We start from the raw sequence: 15,689 nt of genomic DNA, 5'->3' as shown, positions 1-15,689 counted from the left end.
GCACAGAAATCCAAGAACAACTACTTTGTATGCAACACCATCATTAACCGGAGATTAGGATGCAAACCCTGAGAGCACACAGGAAAAAAAAACCTTTGTAATATAAATTAAATGGGCTCTTGTCTAGGACACGTCTTTGTCCCACATTATATTATAGCAAATTGCCAAAAACATTTTTTATCCAGCTGAACACTATGAAAGCTTGTGAAAGCTTTTTCATGCTGCATATTAAAATGCTCTGATTCCCTTCATTTTGGTTCAAAAAAATCCCAAACTTGTATGTGGGCTGCTGCTTCTGTCATTTTGCGGTTTCAGAACTGCTTTTTTTTGTATATACATATACAAATTAGGGCAGTAGATATGCCTTATTTTGAAGGTGAGCAAGTAAATGTATATTGGAAAATGGTTTTGATTTGTAGTATAGTATAGTATAGTTTTTTTTTTACTTTAGACAAGAAATTACAGGTATGCAACAAGTGGCTCTATCCAACAGATGACCACACAATGAGTAGCTGGATACAGCACTGAAATGAAAGGCTCCAAAATGTCTCGTTGGTGGAAAATGTCCAATTTTGTCCGAACATGTTGCTTGACAACTGAAAGCTCCAACGTCACTGCTTTGCTTGAAGCGGCTTTAACCATTATTTTTTATCATAACAGTGTAACAAATGACAATGCGACACTTATGAACACGGAAAGAATTATTTCTTGACTCTGCAGCTTCCCCTCAGCTTTACAGGACTTCACAAAAAGCTTCATCTCTTTGTTAAGCCCCCAGGTATGAATGTTCTAGTTCACTCTCACTGCCTTCATTGTGTCTCTTCCTTATGCAGTGAAGGTTTTTTCGTGAAAAGGCTCAAAAAAAAAAACACACTGTACACTACCTACTCATCACCATACAGCAGGCAAACACAGTTAGTGACAAAGTTGTGAACATGTGGAGATTTTGGCATGTGAAAAGTCAGATAGACCAAAAACAAAGCTGAAAGAGAGCAAATATGGGAGGTACCAGGTGGCCAAAAACACAGTGCTTAAAGATAATGATATGTCTCTCCAAAACCTTTGAATGTGTAAAAAAGCAACTGTTTGCCAACAAATTCTAAATGGCTCAATACCATTTCCAATTTTTACCGTGGACTCTCATTTTCGATTGTCTCTTGCACCTCAAAAGAAATAACAAGGGTAGTGGTTGGAATCTCCCCCTATGAAAACCCTTTAAGACCCTTACATAGACGCGACCAGGCGTTTCCAATATGCCGTCTTCAGCTGTGGTGAGTGCTCCTGACCTGCTGCAGCAATCCTGGTAATATCACAGTGTCATTTGCCATTTATCTGATTGAGACATGAGCGAGGATGCTCACAGTTCATCCACGGTGTCGATCAAGTTATCAAACAGTAAAAGAACACTGCTTCATTACCTGGCTACTAGCAGTGCTTTATGGGCTAATGTTAGCAGCCTGTCCTCATACCCTGCCAGACTGCAGTGATATCATAGGTGTGCTACCAAGTGCCTCAACTTGGCTGCCGGACTTAGGTTAAACTTTGGCATCATATACCACCAGGGTAACCAAGGTTGGGAACGCTGAAATATGTCAAAATACAGGAAGCATGCACATATCATTACCTCATTCCCAAGTCATCAAATACCAACACTTTGGGTCAGTATTCGGCCTGATATACTAACCCAAAGCATTGGTATTTGACGACCTGGGAATGAGACTCAATAATCAACTATCTCTCTCAAGAACAGCCTTCCCTGCCTTTAACTGATCTTCTTACTTCAACAGCGAATTCACATAATAACTGTTGTTAGAGCCCACAGTCATCCTGGGCAGCACTGTAGTGCAGTCAAATTTTGCAGGCAAATTAACAACTCGGAAAACGATGACACTATGATAGACTCCCCGTCAGAGAATCCTTCTCCTAGTGTGGCACTAATGAGAGGCCATGCGGATTTGAAATGGAAGGGATCGGTCTTTGATCACAGCTCGCACTAAACGCTGGAAACGCCGTTTGAAGCGCTGCTCAAAAGATTCCCAAGCTTGCTGTTTGCTAACTGGGTTCTCCTACTGAAGAAGTAAGCCAAAGCAACGGAGAGGAGACCCACCTCGAGCCACGGTGGACTTGGTGAACTGTGGCTGTTACTGTAATCGAGAACACAGGGAAGTTGAACACTGTGAACGAGCTGCAGCTGAAGTACAGTCAATGAAGGCAATGTGAAATTGTTCAGCGCCAGTTACAGACATATTTCAAAAGATCATACATAAACATTAATTGAGTTACACTTTTACGTCACTGTCATTAGAACATCATAGCTCACACATTTAACCAAAGCACAAGGTGAAAATTGTGGGTCCAAGTATGCTGATTTTGTGTCGGGGCTGCAAACGCACACAACCAAGGACAACAAAGAAGGAGATGATTAAAAAGTAAGTGTTCTCATTACCTGGAATGAGCCAGGTTTGTAGGGGGTGGGACCCGCAACCGTTTGATTAATCTTCACTTTTGTTGACTCTTTTATGTGTTCGAGGAGCGCCGCACACACACACTGGTCTCCCTCGCTTGGTGTGAGAGGAATACTAACGCACCAGAGGTGCAGGGGGACAGTGAGGTTCCCCTACCAGATGGCATGGAGATTATGAGGACAGCAGGCCAGCATGTGTAATGCAGCACAACCGGTGTGGATGTCTGCTAACATCTCCCACCAGCTCCCCTCGACGTGGGATATCAGGTGAGATTTCACGGATCTGGTGGCCGTGTGAATACAAGCGGTGGTTTCCTTCCCTGAAATGAAACGATTTGTTTGTTTTTGGGTGACAGCTGCTGTGTTCAGCTGACGCACGAGTACAGCGCATTTTTTAGTCTAGGCAGGATAACCTAAGGTAGAGCTCAACCGACAAACTCATCGAAAAACAGAAGTGGAAGTGGACTATTCTGTCTGTAGCTTCCTCTTCTCGCTCCAATGAATGTTTAATGTGGCCGAACTTATAAAGTTTTCCATCCTGTTTTTCTTGCCTTCTCTGCCATATGTCTCATCTTGAACAAAAATAGAAGGTTGCACACACTGTACCAGCTGTACTGTCCAGTGTAGGAGGAAAGGTGGGATTCTATATGTAGCTGTGGAGTCCTACAATATTACATATTTTAAAATAACTACATAAGAGCGTTGGGTTCAGTGTCGCGGCAGCATGGCTCTTGGGATGGCATGGCCAGCTGGGTTGATGTTGACATCTTACCATCCTTCGACAATGAAGTTGAATGACTTCCACTGACTTTTTCTCATTAAGTTTCAAGTTTTTACGGGCATGTCTCCAACCATTGGATGGTTTGCCATTCAGTTATATACAGTCATTCATGTACCCCTCAGGTTGGGTTGTAACGACATCAGTTATCCCCTGACTTTCCTCCGGTGCCATAATCAGGTCAAGATTCCAGTTTGGACAATTAATTCTAGCTAAAACCCGGCAAGTCAAAGACACCCTCGGATTTACTTTGTCTTTAGGGCTTATTAGTAAATGCTAGCATGCTAAGAAGCTAAACTAAGATTTTGAATATGGGAAGTAACATAACATTGTCATTGGGATCATGTTTACAATGACAAGATTTCTCACATTCAACCTGGGTGGTCCGAGCTTAACGACTACTTATGAAACACTAGTTTTTTCCTGCTTCTCACAGTAATCAAATACTACTTATGAGACCTGAATTGTTTGCAGCACTCACATAGATATTCATAATGTTCTGTCCCACTCACTTCTGCCTTACCAAATATCAAAACACAAACAACGCGCCACGCATCCAAAATATATGCTTTCATGTGTGATTGTGTCTCAGCAGATCAATATTTCGTTGCCAAGGCTGTTGCTAGCCTTTAAGTCAATCTTAAGCGTTACAGGCTATGACACTTGGGGCTTTTTGTTTGGGCCCAGATGTACCAAACTGACACAAAAGTACTACAATAATGAAAGCTGACTGTTGCACACTGTATCTCAGTGGAAGCCTGTGATCATCAATCAAAAAAGCAGAGGAATCAGGACTGCGGATACACAAACCATGATGATAAAGCATCATTTTAGCACCACTCTCGCTAACATAGCCACTTCTAATCAAGTGTATGTTTGTTCCCTTTCTTCTTCTATTTGCTCTGATTTGCTCAACTGGTCAGGCAATTAAGAGAGATTTCTCTCACCGGCGGGCACCTCTGCTGATTCTCCTTGCTCAGTCTGTCGAAAAGCTGCTGACAAGAGCTGAATAATGCCAAAAGTGCAAGACAGACCACAAAACTAGGGCCAACCAACATTGGTTGATAGCAAACCATCCTCCTGGTGTGTCAGGCTCCTTGGAAAACGATGACCTATCCATGTAATCTGCCCTGCGAGGAAAATGCTGTGTGCATGAGTGTGCGGTACACTTAAGGGTCCCAGATTGGGAATTTGAAAATAGGGTCTCCGTAAGCGGTGTACCTTAGCATTTAGCTCAGATGACTTTTGTACAGCCTCACACATCTGCAAGCATGGATCTAAACTCTCAGTCGTGTTTGTTTCACGACAGGATGACGCTTTGTATTCATGAGCGTGATGTTTAAAGATAGGAAAATGTACCGTATACACCCTAAATCACAGAGTCATCAGAGGGAGCAGGCAGTAGAAAAAGCTATCACACAGGTCAAGAGAGGGTCACAGAACTTCAATCTGGTGTCTTGGTGTCTGAGCTTTTATGGCTGCTGCTTTTAACGTCAGAGCTTTGTCCCTGTACGACTCTTGAACAATGACGACTTTGACAGCTTACTTTTTCCCTATTAAGCTCTAATATGACTGCTGTGGAAATATCTCACTGTGACATCCCATCATACTTACACTCAATTGTAGATGCGGATAGGACAGGGGCTCATTTTTCCATTAGGGAACGCTTGCAATATATCATCTCATATAGTGACATGTGAAGATTTAGAGGGATTAGTGGAACAATGTACAGTAGTTATCATGTTGTTAGTTTATCAATGGAGCAGTGCAACAGTGCCTAACAACAATAGTCCATCTGCTCCGCCTTGCCACAGTGTTGCCCAGACATTGTGGGCTGGAATCAATAAACAAATGTTTACTATCGACAAAGAATATGAATTGCTCACAGTGCTGGCATCATTGGCAACACAGTCCCCAGTGTGACACAGCAACAATATAAAAATGCTTCTGATCATTCGGACTTCTTGTTCAGAAGAAACTCCAACACATTGCTATTGTCTTACGTAAGCTGTATCTGCTTGGGTGCAGACGCTTTTCTGCTTGCTCTCGCTTCTGCTTGCTATTTTTTCCACTGTTATTATTTTTCTTCACTGAAAGATTACAGGCAGCAACTCCTGGATATTTACAAACCACTGGGACAACAATTAACTGACTGCTGCTGCCTTATTTCACTTTTTTAAACATTTTTCTTCCGAACTCCGCACTTTCAGAACGAGGCCTTCGAAGTAGCACAAGCCTATTAGCAGCTAAAGCCTATTAGCAGCTAAAGCTAACTAGCACCAAAATGCCTCTTGTTAACCTGAACCTTCAGAACATCCTACAGAAAATTGCTGAGCTGGAAACCAAGATCCACCGGATAGAAGTAAATGTGGAAGTGAATGGACTATCTGGGAACGAAACTACTCTCCCATGGAATCAAAACAGCAGACAAGAGCCTGCTAACACACAGCTAATTAGCCCCGACAATGACTCGACAAAACAGGACTTCAGGGGACTGGATAAAAAGCCCAGGAACAATCATCCCTGCTGGAATACTCTTGGAGCAAAGCCTAAAGTTAAATCATTTTTGGGAGAACGAGTAACAGGCAGAGCCCAGCGTCCTGAGATCTGTGATGCAACTGGTTGGCCTGCACTTTCCTCTGAAAAGAGTGCCTCCTCAACGCCCGTACCAAAGCGGAAACAACCGTGGACAACGGTGAAAACAAAAAGTAAGAGCGTACCTACGCAAATAACAAAAATACAACTGGAGAACAGATTTGCTCCACTTTATCAAGACCGTGCAAGCTCTCCGTCAATGAACAAGGAGAGTTATGAGACTAAATTCAAAAGTAAAAGACCACAGAAAGAGCTAATGACTGGACCACAAACACTGATTGTGGGTGATGTTGCTGTGAAGGAGGTAAACAGCTTTTGCAGCAAGAAGAACACCAAAGTACTCTGTTTTACCAACGATATGGTCTCTGACGTCTCAGAAAAAATTCTGGACATTGTCGCTGAACATCCAACAGTGAAATCTCTCATCTTACACACAGGGGCCTGTGATGTTGTGAAACAACAATCTGAGGTATTGAAACAAGACTTCACTGATCTGTTGAACAAAGTCAGATCTCTCGATACTGTGGTGTTTGTCAGTGGCCCTCTACCAACTGTCCGTAGAGGTGATGAGAGATTCAGCAGGTTGTTGATGTTGAACAGATGGCTCAAAGCTACATGTGCCGCTCAATCGGTGAACTTTATTGACAATTTTAACATTTTCTGGGAACACAGACACCTCTTTAAGGCAGATGGATTCTGCCTTAACAAGTCAGGAGTAAGGTTGTTAACCTCCAACATATTCTACTCTGTGCACCACACACCAGTTCCTCCCTTCAAGGACACCAGGCAAAACAAACTAAAACAACTGATAAGACAGCCCTTGGAAGGAGAAATACTTGTGCCTGAGATAAGCTTCGAACAGACAAGTCAGCTGTGCCAGGAGGAGGAGTCCTTGCTGCCATCTTCGCTCCGCAAGGAGGAGTCCCCCCCAGTCGCAACAAGAGGGAACATCCACTCTCCACCAACCCCAACCAACTCTCCGCCCTCTCCAGCCAGCCTCAGCCTCAGCCTCTCCCCCTCTTCCCCCCTCCTCGATTTCACGGATGAGATGAAAAAGCTGGTCAATGTTGGACTCAGACTCACACCCCGCCCAAATCTGCCACGCTTGAAACCACCATCGCCAAAACGTCATCGTGCCCCTCCGCCCCCTCTGAATAATCTTTGGCCTCTACAGTCTGAAAACAGCGAAGTACATCCTGTCCATGCTGACAGTACAATTAACGCTTACTGATATGTGCCGGGTCCGGGCTATGAAGTTGATATCACTACTGTTTTCCCCCGAGAAAAGCCAGGGCCCCCTGGAGTTCAGGCTGCCTCCTCAATTCCTGTGATTACAGGTAATAGAAAAATTGTGAATTTGTTGAGAAACAGGAAATGCGGGACTAAATCTGCCAATCCATTCAATTTAGCTCCCATTCCTCGTCAGCCACTAACTGTCGCAAAAAACTGCACAGTTGGTTTTGATACTGTAACTGTAGCTCTATTAAACATCAGATCTCTAGCAGGAAAATCTTTTTTAATACATGACTTTATCATCAAACACAATCTTACTTTTATGTTTTTAACTGAAACTTGGTTAGACCAGGATAACAGTGCAGCTGTTCACATTGAATCCAGTCCTCCAAATTTCTCTTTCATAAGTGAAACTAGAATGCATAAAAAAGGAGGAGGTGTTAGTATTTTGTTTAATGAGTTACTCAAATGCAAGCAGATGTTTTATGGAAGTTTTACTTCTTTTGAATATGTTGCGCTTCAGGTAAACTCATCTTCTCGAGCTATTTTTCTAAACATCTACAGGCCACCTAAATACTGCACATATTTCTTTGATGACCTTGTTGAGTTACTATCTCTTATCTGCACTGACTTTGATTGTGTGTTAATTGTTGGTGACTTTAACATCCATGTCGACAAGCCTGAGGACAGATGGACTAAAGAACTGTGCTGTGTCCTTGATAACTTTGGACTCACTCAGCATGTGACACAACCCACACACAACAGGGGCCACATCCTGGACTTAGTTATCTCAAAGGGTCTGAACATTTCTAAGGTTCTGGTATCTGATGTCGCTCTCTCCGACCATTACTGTGTTTTCTTTGAGAGTGATATATCAGTGCACACAAATGTTCAAACTCAGGTTGTCTCAAAACGATACATCACTGAAAACACTGGTGACATATTCATTGATGCTTTCTCTTCCACACCACCCCTCTCTAGGTTCTCTGTCAATGACCTTGTACTTCATTTCAATTCCAAAATTACAAATGTCATGAATGCCATTGCACCCACTAAAGTGAAGGTGGTCTCTGGTAAGAAAAAATCTCCTTGGAGAAACGCCACGCTTGTCAAGATGGAAAAAAGGGAATGTCGAAAAGCTGAGCGCAGGTGGCGAAAAACAAATCTCCAGGTTCATTTTGACATTTATAAAGAGAGACTTTACATTTTTAATTTAGAATTAAAAAAGTCAAGGCAGTCCTTCTTCTCAGACATTATCACCAAGAACAAAAATAATGCTCGTGCCTTGTTTGCTACTGTCGACAGGTTAACAAACCCTCCTGTGCCAGTAGCAGCTGAACATCTGTCTACCAGGGCCTGTAATGAATTTGCATCATTCTTCACTGCCAAAATTCAGAACATTAGACAAGCGGTCAGTGCCACTCTACCAGGTACTGGAGGTGTGTTGTCGTTTTGTCCACCTAAACCCAACTCTAATACCCTGACACAGTTTGATCCAATTAATGACAAAAACCTTCAAGACATTATACAGCATTTGAAGTCTTCCTCCTGCAGCCTGGATATTTTACCAGCAGGGTTCTTCAAAAAAGTTTCAGACTGCATGATTCCAGACCTGCTACAGATTGTTAACACATCTCTTCTCTCAGGTGTCTTCCCCCAAGCCATTAAGACAGCAGTCATTAAAGCCATTTCAAACCTCCCAATTTTAAGTAAAATAATTGAAAAAGCTGTCTTTCAACAGCTGAACAATTACTTAATAACAAATGGCTGTTTTGATGCTTTCCAATCAGGATTTCGACCACATCACAGCACTGAGACGGCCCTCGTTAAGGTCTTCAACGACATTCATTCAAACACAGACAGCGGAAAAATCTCAGTCTTAGTATTACTGGATCTCAGTGCTGCGTTTGACACAGTCGACCATAATATACTACTGGACCGACTGGAAAACTGGGTTGGACTCTCTGGTACAACACTAAAGTGGTTTAAATCTTATCTAAATGAGAGAGGTTACTTTGTGTCTATTGGTGACTACACATCTGAACGGATGAAAATGACAAGCGGAGTACCCCAGGGCTCCATTCTGGGGCCTCTACTATTCAACATTTACATGCTCCCTCTAGCTCAAATAATGGAAAACAATGAAATTTGCTACCATAGTTATGCAGATGACACACAAATTTACATAACCATATCACCAGGGGACTATAATCCCATACATACCCTGAGTAGATGCATTGAACAAATCAATGATTGGATGTGTCAGAGTTTTCTTCAGTTAAACAAAGATAAGACTGAAATAATTGTTTTTGGATCCAAGGAAGAACGACTTAAAGTCTCTGCTCAGCTTCAGTCTGTAATGTTGAAAACTACAGACCAAGTCAGAAACCTTGGTGTGACTGTGGACTCAGACATGAATTTCAGCAGCCATATTAAGACAGTTACAAAGTCAGCCTACTATCACCTTAAGAATATATCCAGGATAAGAGGGCTTATGTCTCGGCAGGATTTGGAGAAACTTGTTCACGCATTTATCTTCAGCAGACTCGACTACTGTAATGGTGTCCTTACAGGACTCCCTAAAAACTCCATCAGACAGCTGCAGCTGATTCAGAACGCTGCTGCTCGAGTCCTAACGAGAACCAAAAAAGTAGATCACATCACTCCAGTTCTTAGATCTTTACACTGGCTTCCTGTCTATCAAAGAATAGATTTCAAAGTCCTGTTGTTGGTTTATAAAGCATTGAATGGTTTCGGGCCAAAATACATTTCTGATCTGCTGCCGCGTTATGAACCATCCAGACCTCTGAGATCGTCAGGTACCGGTCTGCTTTCAGTCCCCAGAGTCAGAAGTAAACATGGAGAAGCAGCTTTCAGTTACTATGCGCCACATATTTGGAACAAACTCCCTGAAAATTGCAGGTCTGCTCCAACACTCACCTCTTTTAAATCAAGACTTAAAACATTTCTTTTTGCCACTGCTTTTAACTGAAGCAATTCAAGTCTTTGAACTGCATTATTACTCTGAGTTTTTTTTTTTTTTTTATAATGCAATTTTTAATGTCTTTTAAATGAAATGTTTGTCTTTTAATGTAATTTGTGTGTGCCTGTAAAGCACTTTGAGTTGCCTTGTGTCTGAATTGTGCTATACAAATAAACTTGCCTTGCCTTGCCTTGCCTTGTTAGCGCTGTACTTAAGTACATATTTGAAAAGCTTGTAGTCCACTTGAGTCTTGTCATTTGATTCCCTGTTTTATGTTGAAAATTTATGTTTTACTTTCCACTCTGTATTTGTCCCTTTTCACCCTTTTTCTGTGTACACCCCTGTTTCTCGTGTTTATTTATTTTTTTATTTTTTTATTTTATTTATGTTGTTTGTTTCGGGCATGTCAATTCATAAGCATCACATTTCATCATTGTTCAAATAATACAACACACATGGCCGAAAGGGAAAAGCGGGAGAAGCCAAAGCTTATCAAGTCCCGCCCCCATTACCCACAGTATAAAATCTTCATTCTGATCTTTTCTTGTCTTTTGCAAATTACTTTTTTCTTTTCTTCTCTTTTTTTTCTTTTGTTATGACCTTTGACAAAACATATTACAGCAGTAGCATACAGAGCTGAATTCAAGCTCTAGACAGTACATACAGATTACATGTGTATTTATCAGCCTCTCGTGTATTTACTCTTTGTGTCTTACACTTGTGGTCCTGTGTCTGATTTTAATTTCTACTAACCCTTAAAAATGACCAGTTAATCAAAACTCAATCAGTGGATTAATCCAGAATGAAAATAATAATAAGTTTCAATCCAGATAGAATAGTTAACTCACTACAACAGTGAAATTCAGCTTTTCACACTCAAAGCAAAGAGGGGGCAGTGTATCTCCAGAGTAACTGCTAACTGCTGCTAACTGTAGCTGCTGTTAGCCAGTTGGTTCTTGGTTCAGTTAGCCGTGAAGTTAGCGGTTCAGCTCGAGGACCAGGGGAGTTTAAGTGTTTACACCACACGCACAGGAGCTTTGGACCGGGACTGGCAAGAGCTAGCTGGTTAGCATGCTAACTTCAGTAGATATCTCAGCAACACCATACATAGAAATCATAATAATACTGATATATTGATATACAGTAAGTATTATAGTACAACAATCACAGGAGGCATTTTTCTGCAATGACTACTTTTAATTTCAATACTTAAAGAACATTTCGATAATACGTAGTCTTACGTTTTTAGTGGAGTGTGTTTACTTTTTACTGAGTGTCAAATCAAGCATGGTACACAATGGAGTGTAGGCATTCAGGCAGAAATACTATGATGCCTCAGAAATGTATGATTTCAGTCACCTTACTTGCACCATGAGCATCCAGCAGTGAGTCAAACTTGCCATCACAAAAACCAGCCTGCTGATTTTCTTTGAGATTTCTGAAACCACAGCGCAAAAAAGCCCCATGCATCTTGAGACATACCCAGCTCATTAAGTGCTTAATGGCCAGCCGGGACACATGGACGAGGGAGAACTAATTAATACATTCAAAAAACACCCTGTGAAATTATTCGGTTTGTTCTTGGCTATTTCCTTGAGGTTGACAGTTTAAATTTTCCTGCTTGCAAATAAGCAAAACACGATACCTCAAAAAATGTCACATTACGAGTAATGACCGATGTGTCGGGGCTATTTCAGAATCATTAGGATCTACTAATACATACATCATCAAGTGATATAGAAAGCAGCTCGTGTTTCAATCAATTTTTAAGTTATTGAAGTGCATGGCTTTGGGCTAAACTTGCCACATGCATAATGACTCACTGGGACAAAAGCCAGGCTAGTGTGATGTAATACAATGTTCAATCTGGGTGTTCGTGTCAATAGAAAAAAAAAAAATACAGGCTCTTCTCTTGTCACCACCGGGCATGTTTACATCTAAAAAGGTCAAAAACAGTTGACCTATACCGTCGAATAACGATGCTCCCCTTACCGTACAGGTTTGTTGTGTGTTATCTGGGATTAATGGCATTCAGTTGCATGTCATCTTTGACCCAACAGGCCAAAGACATACCACTTAATGAGGACCAGATGCCTTGGCTAGGACTGGAGTCAAAAGGGCTCTGTAACAATGCTGGTGCGGTCCAATGCAGCTGGTGGACCAAAGAGGTGAAAGGTCGGAGGCTGTTTTACTTCCAGAAGTGGGCACATCGCACCTTGGCAACGCAGAGAGGTAAAATAAAAGACAGGCAGTAGAACGTCTTTGGAAATGACAGAATATGCAGGTGCGTTTTAAGACAGGTTGGGTCAATACTCAGATAAAGCTTCACCAAATGTGCATAGTTAGATGGAGCCGTGCACCACGATAGGGTGTTAAGAGAGATAAGGATGAAGATGCCTCATGTCGCGGCAGCAGAAAGCTCCCTTTACATCTTTCAACTGCTTATCGGTGAGGGAGAGGAATTTTTGGTTGTACTTAAGTCAAACTTTCCCATTTTTCAACTCTGTAACGATTGAGTTTAGACTTCTTGTGCTCCCCTCATAAGGCTCTCTCTCTCTCTCTCTCTCTGAACACAAACAGCAGATTTTCTGTATAGTGAAGCAAAAAACTGAAATCCTTAAAGACTCTCGGAAAAGAACAATCTTCCAAAGTTTAGAGGATTTTTTTTTTTTTGCGAGAGTCTACACTCTGCCAAACTGCTGACAAGTAGGAATGATAGGCATGTGTCATGTTTTCATAAGGATTCCCCACAGCTCATTGAAACCCAGAAGGGTGGTTATGATTGCCGGGGCATCCTCAGGCCAAGGCCCCCTGATCCTCAGGGACTCCCAAGTCAGCCTGCAAGACAGATTGCAGTCTTGACCTCAGCCTTTTTCTGGTCTCTGCAATAATCAGGATATTCCCTATGCACGGGCTGTCAAGATGCTTTTCTGCTGAGTTCAAAGTGGGATAAGTTCATCTGACAATTGAGAGAAAAGAGTAGAAAACATTTCACTGAGGTCTACATTTCTGGACGTTTTTATAAGCAACCCCTTTAAGGTCAAGGATGCTCAAGTTTCATTACATTTCGAGGAAAAACAAAAGTCTGTTATTGAATCAGGTGAATCATGACACCTCGAGATAACTCCATTTCAACAATTCTGGCATATCAGAGCAACAAGCCCATTCTCGTCAGAAAAACAACCTTATACTGTCGACTGTGGAAGCGGCTTCTCACCACTCGGGACTTTCACCCAGAACACCACTGTTTGTAAAATGAAAAGTCAACTGTGAGGCTTTTGTAACATAACTTTTGTCATGTACATAACTTTATGATATAACCCACCCGTTAACCCACGGCATTCCATTTGTATTGCCTTACCAAACTGCAACCATATGACCCAAGTCCAGTATGATTGTCGCTGGCAGGCTGCAACCGTCATGACGTTTTGGTACCGGTGATATATGCCACCGAGTTTCAGTCATATTGGGCCGTCCTCATCATAAAAATGACCACATACATTAGGTCAACTGTGCGAGCAGCTTATTACGACACATATTTACTTTTACTGTTCAGAAGCAACCTCTTGTGGCTGCAGTAGTTATTACGGCAGCAAAGGAGGAAGTCAGGTGACAAAAGTTGGATACAGTCCACGATTGTGTTCAATGTAAAACTAAAAACACTTCGGTAATAATTTTTTTCAACTCATGCCAAGTACATAATGTTATGTTTGAGACATGATGTAACGTGCGTACATAGGTTATGGACTTATTTGAACCCAATCCACATCTTTTCCTAAACCTAACTAGTTATATTTAGTGCCAAAACCTATACAAAGTGCGACCATATGTCGAAAGTGCATTATGCCTCTCGCTGGCACGCTTCAACGGTAATGTCATTTTGGTATTAGTGATATATCCCATTTCGGGAGTAATTGGAAATCGATCTCTTCAGTCATTTAGGTGTGAGGATGTCTTTGAAGAATGTATTTGCCCCGAACATCTCTATGTTTACACAGTGTTAGAGTATTAAAATATTTCTTAATCCTCAGTTTTTTAAAGCAATAATTTGACATTATGAGAAGGAACCTCATTTGCTCTGAAGCTGAAAGGCTGCTAGATGTGACCTTACAGACTACATGAGCGAGCTATTGATCTCCTCAGCTAACCCTTAGTCTTGGCAAGAAGGCACATAAGCATACTTCCCAAAATCGCAAACTATTACTCCATAAAATAGTAAAACTAACAGTCTAGTTTTAGTTTTGGTTCATTTTAACCAACACCAGCAGGTAATGTTTTCTTGCTTTGGCCAGCTGCATATCACAGCTAATCTCTGCACCCCGATGATAGCTCCTGAGACTAACTGGGTTATCTTAACCTTACCTAGCCTGGCTGTCCTGATTGCCCACCAGCTGCTGATAATTGCACCGGGCTATTTAAAGCAGAATCTCTTGACACCTCTTGTCAATTTGTCAAGTCTTCCGAACCGGGAAGAGAAGCGAGGGGGGGGTGTAAATTCTCCTGCTGACTCTGATAACCACCCTGCAACCTAATTTCCACCAGATGCCTGCTCTTGCTCCTGCCTTCAGCCGGTTCCCAGTCAAGGGTCATCTGTTTTTCTTCCTCAGTTCTCATCTGCACTCAACTAGCACCTCCAATCTCTTCAGATCATCCTCCACTGCCGCCTGCCAGTCTCCCAATTTTCAGGCATGCTTATCCGCCTTAAAGCCAGCATGTGTAGGATTTTGGAAATGTCCGACTTTGACTCTTAGTGGTATAATCAAAAAAACCTTCACGGACACCAATGAATGTAGTCACTCCTTCCTGTTTGAGGAAGGGAACTACTCTGCAACAACTATGACGCCAGAAATGTTTCCGATAATATATCCTCTCTCAAAATGTTGTAAAATACGTCATAATTGCATAAAATTTCTAAACAATGGGTTTTATGATTAAAGGAACAGTTCACCCAAAAACTAAAATTCAGTCATTATTATATGCAGATGGAATTAATTGAGCAACACAGCAAAGGAGAGTCCCCACGGTTCCCAACTGGGGGACTGTCTTAAAAAAACATACAGATCAAGATATAAAATGGCTCCACACAGCTGGTCCAGCATCATCAGCCTTTCTGGAGGCCCTGAATCTAGTTTCCGTTTGCCCAGTTTGTTTCGCAAAATAAGTTATTTACACCTTTAATACTTTTTTGGCTTAACACAGTGAGGATTGTGGCTTTATAATTATTATATTTGTTGTTGTTTATTAATAATGAATTAAACGTCTTGCAAACTATTACTTTATCACATACAAAACTCAGACTTATCAAATTTTTATCCTTGGGGCGATTTCGTTTTTTCATTGTTTTTTTTATTTCACCTCCGGCTGTTCTTGTCCGACTTGATTAATTTGCTTTAATTTTTAAGTGCTTTATCTGTTCTTAAGATTTTACTGTTTAACAAATTTGCCATTTATATTATTTCTCATTGCGTGAGTTTCTTATCCTTGTGTCTTCGTGTCTGGTAATTTCCCAGCTGTACTGTAAATAAGGTCCCCCTTCTACCTCAAAGGCCAGAAATGATTGAGAGATAGATCCATAATTACAGTATGTGCTGCAGATAGCTATGATAAAAGTATGTAACAATCATGAAGGAATAAAT

Source organism: Sparus aurata, chromosome 20 (genome assembly GCF_900880675.1).
Source record: "Sparus aurata chromosome 20, fSpaAur1.1, whole genome shotgun sequence".
Classification (NCBI taxonomy): Eukaryota; Metazoa; Chordata; class Actinopteri; order Spariformes; family Sparidae; genus Sparus; species Sparus aurata.
The sequence above is the reverse complement of the archived record's forward strand: the minus strand, read 5'-3'. Positions refer to the sequence as shown.